Below are 5,936 nucleotides of genomic sequence, written 5' to 3'. Positions count from 1 at the left end.
GCTTGCAGTCCTACTCACTGAATTCTGTGCTGAATGTCACGGATGGGCTATGGGGGAAGAAAGGTCAGATCAGCCCTTGAAGGATGATGGGGTAGGGGTGGGGTGGGGGTAGAGTGGGGGTGGGGACATTTAAGCAGAAGGGATGAGAGGAAAGAGCCAGGGCCCCAGGAGATCAGGGTCTGCTTGACACACCAGTGGCGCCAGCTTCTGCAGAACACTGATGCCAAGTAAGGACAGTATAAAAAATACTTTATTTCCTCTCACCCCCCTTTTATGAAAGAAGTAACATTTTAACTTCAGGAGGAAAGAAAGACTATTTGGAATAAACAGTGTTGTAACCAGAAAGGACAGCAGCACCTTGGCTGCTATATGCTGATTGTTTTTATATACAGCACAATTCTTGTTTTTATCTCTTTATTGCTTACTACTGAGCACTTTATCAGGGCCAGCCCTGCCAGGGGACTGATAGAGGAGCCTGTGGAGGGAGGGGAAGAACTGGGCACGTGCAGGAGGCAGGGGCCACACCGGGAACGACTTTGAACTTTACACTCAGGAGTGTGGGTTTTGCCTCTTGGGTGACAGCGAGCCAGGGAAGGGTTGTTTTTTTTTTTTTTTTTTTCATTTTTCTGAAGCTGGAAACAGGGAGAGACAGTCAGACAGACTCCCGCATGCACCCGACCGGGATCCACCCGGCACGCCCACCAGGGGCGATGCTCTGCCCACCAGGGGGCGATGCTCTGCCCATCCTGGGCGTCGCCATGTTGCGACCAGAGCCACTCTAGCGCCTGGGGCAGAGGCCACAGAGCCATCCCCAGCTCCCGGGCCATCTTTGCTCCAATGGAGCCTTGGCTGCGGGAGGGGAAGAGAGAGACAGAGAGGAAAGCGCGGAGGGGTGGAGAAGCAAATGGGCGCTTCTCCTGTGTGCCCTGGCCGGGAATCGAACCCGGGTCCTCCGCACGCTAGGCCGACGCTCTACCGCTGAGCCAACCGGCCAGGGCTGTTTTTTGGGTTTTTTTTAAAGATTTTATTTATTCATTTTAGAGAGAGAAGAGAAAGAGACAGAGAGAGAGAGAAGGGGGGAAGCAGGAAGCATCAACTCCCATATGTGCCTTGACCAGGCAAGCCCAGTGTTTCGAACCAGCAACCTCAGTGTTCCAGGTCGACACTTTTATCCACTGCGCCACCACAGGTCAGGCCCAGAGAAGGGTTTTAAGCGAATGCAGGCTGTGATCAGATTCATGCTTCAAGACAAACATCCATTGTCACAGCTGCATGTTAGACTGGACTGGAGGGAGGAGAGACTGAGGGGTGACCAGAGGGAGATGAGGGTCTATAGTGAGGTGGGGACAGTGGCAGTAGGACTAGGGCAGAAGGACCCAGGAACAGGCTAAGCAAGGAGCACAGACAAGTGGCCAGAATAGGGACCTGATTAACCTGAGATGAGAACCCAGTGGAATTGTTAGGATAATAAAGACAGGCTTCATTCCCCCCCGCCCCCCCCCCCCATTGATTTGAGAGAAAGAGAGAAAAGCATCAACTTGCTGTCCATATAGCTGTGCCCTCATTGGTTGCCTCTCATATGTGCCCTGACCAGGGATCCAACCTGCAACTTCAGTGCACTGGGACAATGCTCTATCACTGAACCACCCAGCCAGGGTCCCGGCTTCATTTTTTAAAAGCTGTTTTCTTATTATGTAATATATATTATGTATAACATAAGTATGTGTATACATATGTATCTAATGTATACATAAGTTATGAGGCATAATAGAATGAACACCCACAAACCCACTACCCAGCACTACTCTTGTCCAGCTGGATCCTGTCCTTCCATTTGCCATCTCCTGCACCCTCTGCACCCTTGTGTTTATCTCTTTTCTTTTCTTTTATTTTTTTAGCAAGAGAGAAACAAAGAGACAGGGACAGACAGGAAGGGAGAGAAATGCGAACCATCAACTCATAGTTGCGGCACCTCATTGATTGCTTCTCATATGTGCCTTGACCGGGGCCTCCAGTTAAGCCAGTGACCCCTTGCTCAAGTAACCTTTGGGTTCAAGCCAGTGACCTTGGGGTCATGTCTTCTTATACCGTGCTCAAGCCTGCGACCCGCACTCAAGCTGTTGACCTTGGAGTTTCGAATCTGGGTTGCTCCTTTGTGGCTAAATAAGGTGGAACATCTTTCATACGTTTATACGTTTATGGGGCATTTGTACATCCTCCTCTGTGCGCATACAGGAGCAGCTCAATGTTGCTGTCTCTCTCTCCCTACCTCTCTCTCTCTCTCTCAAAAAAAGGCATCATATTACAGTCTTCTGAGGCTTGTTTTTCCTCTCACAATTATGTTTCTGAGAACTTACTGGTGCTGTTGCATAGAGCTGGCTGTCATTCATTTCTTTTCATAACTCTATAACAATCCATAATCCAATTTCCAATCTCCAATCCTGTCATTGAACATATAAGTAATTTCTTGTTTTTCTCTGTTACAGAACAGTTTCCCAGGAACATTCTTGTATACATTTCCTTGGTATATATACTTTATGTACAGACCATATATGATAACTTTATGTCTGTTGAATCTAGTAATAAAATATCAGGGCTTGTATATTGTGACTTTTTGTTCGCTTCACTTTTTTTAGGAATTCATTTCTATTACATTTTATAAAAGTATTATCCCCCCACACACACAGATTGAAAATTAAAAAGAAAACTGTTCCTCATCACATTTTAAGACATACTGCTCTCGGGAATGTACCGGGAGTAAAATTGCTGGGTCGAGAGTATGCAAAAGTTTAAGGGTGTCCAAATGCCAAACTGCTTTCTCAAATACTTGTACTGATTTGCATTCCCACCAGCAGCAGATGAGAGTTCCCACGTTGCTCCACATCTCCGGCAACACTCAGTATTGTCCACTTTTTAAAGTGGTGCCCACTCTGTGGGTATGGCAGCTTTTCACTCCTTTGTTGCTGAACGAGGTGGAACATCTTTCATATGTTTATGGGGCGTTTGTACGTCCTCCTCTGTGCTGGTCTGTTTGTTTCCTTTGCCTATTTTTTCTTTCTCTTCTTAATTTGTACAGTCCTTTTATATTCTAGATATTAGTCCCTTATCATTTAAATGCAATGCAGGGATCATTCCCAGTTTGTAACTTGTTTGAATTTTCTTGGGATATCCTTTAATAATGGAAAGTCTTATTTTTAAAGTAACTGAAATTTATCTATTCTTTTCTTTTTTTTAAAGACTAGAATTATTTATTTATTAAAAAAAATTTTTTTTTACACAGACAGAGAGAGTCAGAGAGAGGGATAGACAGGGACAGACAGACAGGAATGGAGAGAGATGAGAAGCATCAATCATCAGTTTTTCGTTGCATGTTGCAACACCTTAGTTGTTCACTGATTGCTTTCTCATATGTGCCTTGACCGTGGGCCTTCATTCAGCAGATGGAGCAACCCCCTGCTCGAGCCAGCAACCTTGGGTCCAAGCTGGTGAGCTCCCTCTCAAACCAGATGAGCCCACATTCAAACTGGCAACCTCGGGGTCTCGAACCTGGGTCTTCCGCATCCCAGTCTGATGCTCTATCCACTGTGCCACCGCCTGGTCAGGCTCTTTCCTTTTTTGGTTCGCCCCTCTTCCCTCCTTGCATATCACGCTGTTTTCCTGCACAGCCCCTACTCCACTGATGAGCCCGGGAGCAGAGCATGCACAGCCCTTTTGAACCTGCACCCTCCAGCCTCCAGCTTTATCTCAATCCCACTTTATACCCTGTAGTTTATTCCAGAGCTTCTGTTTTCACCTCTAGTCTTTCCCTGCCACAGAGACCTCCTTTTGTCTGTTTGTCGAACCCCCAGTCACTCCTCAAACCCCAGCTCCAGCACAACCTCCTGTGTTGTTGTTTCTTAACAGCCCAGAGATCTATTTTTTAATACCTATTAAGCCATGAGTTCATAGAGAATGGGGTCCAGCAGCTCAGCCCCCCCCCTCTCACAGAGGGCCTCTCTGGGTGGAGCAGGTTGGCGCTTCGTTGAACCCAAGTCCCTTTCTCTTTGGCTTCCTTCTTTTTCTGATCATTTCCCTTCTCATATTTCAGGAAACCATCTTGGCTCCTGGAGTAATTAATATGCTCAGTGCATCCATTAATTCTCTTGGCAAGCATCTTGCCCTTAACTTGTTTGTTTCCCACAATGCCCACAGGGTCACACTGTGGACTCTTCCAGTTTTGCCATGGTAACATTTGTGGGGCCTTCCTTTTGAACAGTGCCCATTCCCTTGATGTCTACAATACCACCTTTCTTATACATTCATGTGTATGTGGCCGAAGGAACAACTCTATGTTTCTAAAAGGCCAAGAGGACACACAGTGATGTCTCTCCTCATTCTCTGTGTCTCAGCCATTTTGGAAAATTACTGGACAATGGCAATTCCAGTGAAAGGCACACAACCTCCTCTTCATAGAAGCATCTCCAAACCCCTAAGCCTGAGCCGCTTTTTCCTCTGTTCCGTGGGCCCTGGGATTCACTAAGCTTCAGGTGATTGATAGCACAGGGGTTTCAAACTATAAATGGGATAATTATTACTTTGGGTAAGTGTAACTTATTCAAGAGGCACAATATTTCAAAACATAGGACTTCTTAACAATGGGTTGTTGGGAAGGGGGGGAAGGTCGGGAACCACTGCTCTTTTGCCAGTGTTATCTACAACATCCATGACATCACTCTCCATTTGAACATTTCCAGGGACAGGAAGCTCACTACCTTAATGGGCTGGACTGCTCTGATTGTTAGAAAGTGCTTTCTTACACTGACTCTGTTTCCTGCCTTGTCAGTATACTTACTGTTCTTGCCTCTCTCTGGAGAATCACACTGTGAGTCTTTCTGTCTTAGACATGGTCACCTCCAACACAGGAGGTAGCATCCCCCTCTGCCATAGCTCCTTTCTTCTGGCAGAGACGCCACCTTCAGTGATTCCCTCTGCACCTGCTCATCTTCTTGTGAACAGACTGCAGATTTTCCCAGCTCTCTCATAAACTGCACACCCCTGTTTGGGAAAAACCCCAGGACTGGTCTCGGCACAGAGGGGCCCTGACCCAGTTCGTAGGAGTCTGTTGGTGCAGCAGGCGGGGCTGGAGGCCGCTCTGGCTGCCTTGTCAGCCCCGTGGTTCATACTGAACCCAGGAATTGATAAAAACCTGCAGATCTTTTTCATATGAAAAATCACTAGTTTGTTTATATGCATCTAATTTCTCCCTTTAAATGCAGACAGAGTAACTATAGAATTCAATCTTACTGCTTTGACTCCACACTCGTATCTTTTGAAAAAGTTTTAACTTCCCCGTCTGTGTTTAGCTCTTCCCACCCCCTCCCACCCCCAACTTCCTGTCAAGCAAATTTAATAAGAAAGGTACTGTTTTTTTAAATGTTACATTCTAAGGATAATGCCCTGTGGCAAGTAATGCTCTCTGGAGCCTGTCTCCATTGCACTCTGCCTTTGGTGCACCAGGCCCCTGGCTCCCAGGAGCAGGGTCAGGGAAGGTGCACGTCTCCACGCCAGGCCCAGGGTGAGGCCCAGCTTTGCCATGGCTGTGGACAGTGACAATTCGTCTCCACCACCCAGGCCAGGAACATCTGAGTAATCTTGGACTCATATCTATCCTCTCTCCTATTGCTTAATCTTGCCTGGTCTTCATTAAAATTTCTCCCTCCTTTTCTTTCTATTACTTCTTTCTCCACACATTTCTCCTGAGACCATGGTGCTTGCACCAGCAATGGTCTCACCAACACAGACTCCCTGGATGTTTACAAGCAATTCCCAAAGAGATGCCAGGCTCCTGTTAGGGGTATTCCTTGGGCTGTGCCCTGGAAAGAGGGCTAGAAGTGGATCAGACCAGTCACTGGAAGACTCATATTTCAAGCAATGGAAACAAAGAAATATCCACTGGT

This window comes from Saccopteryx bilineata, chromosome 2 (assembly GCF_036850765.1).
Source record: "Saccopteryx bilineata isolate mSacBil1 chromosome 2, mSacBil1_pri_phased_curated, whole genome shotgun sequence".
Lineage (NCBI taxonomy): Eukaryota > Metazoa > Chordata > Mammalia > Chiroptera > Emballonuridae > Saccopteryx > Saccopteryx bilineata.
This window is presented reverse-complemented; position numbering follows the sequence as displayed.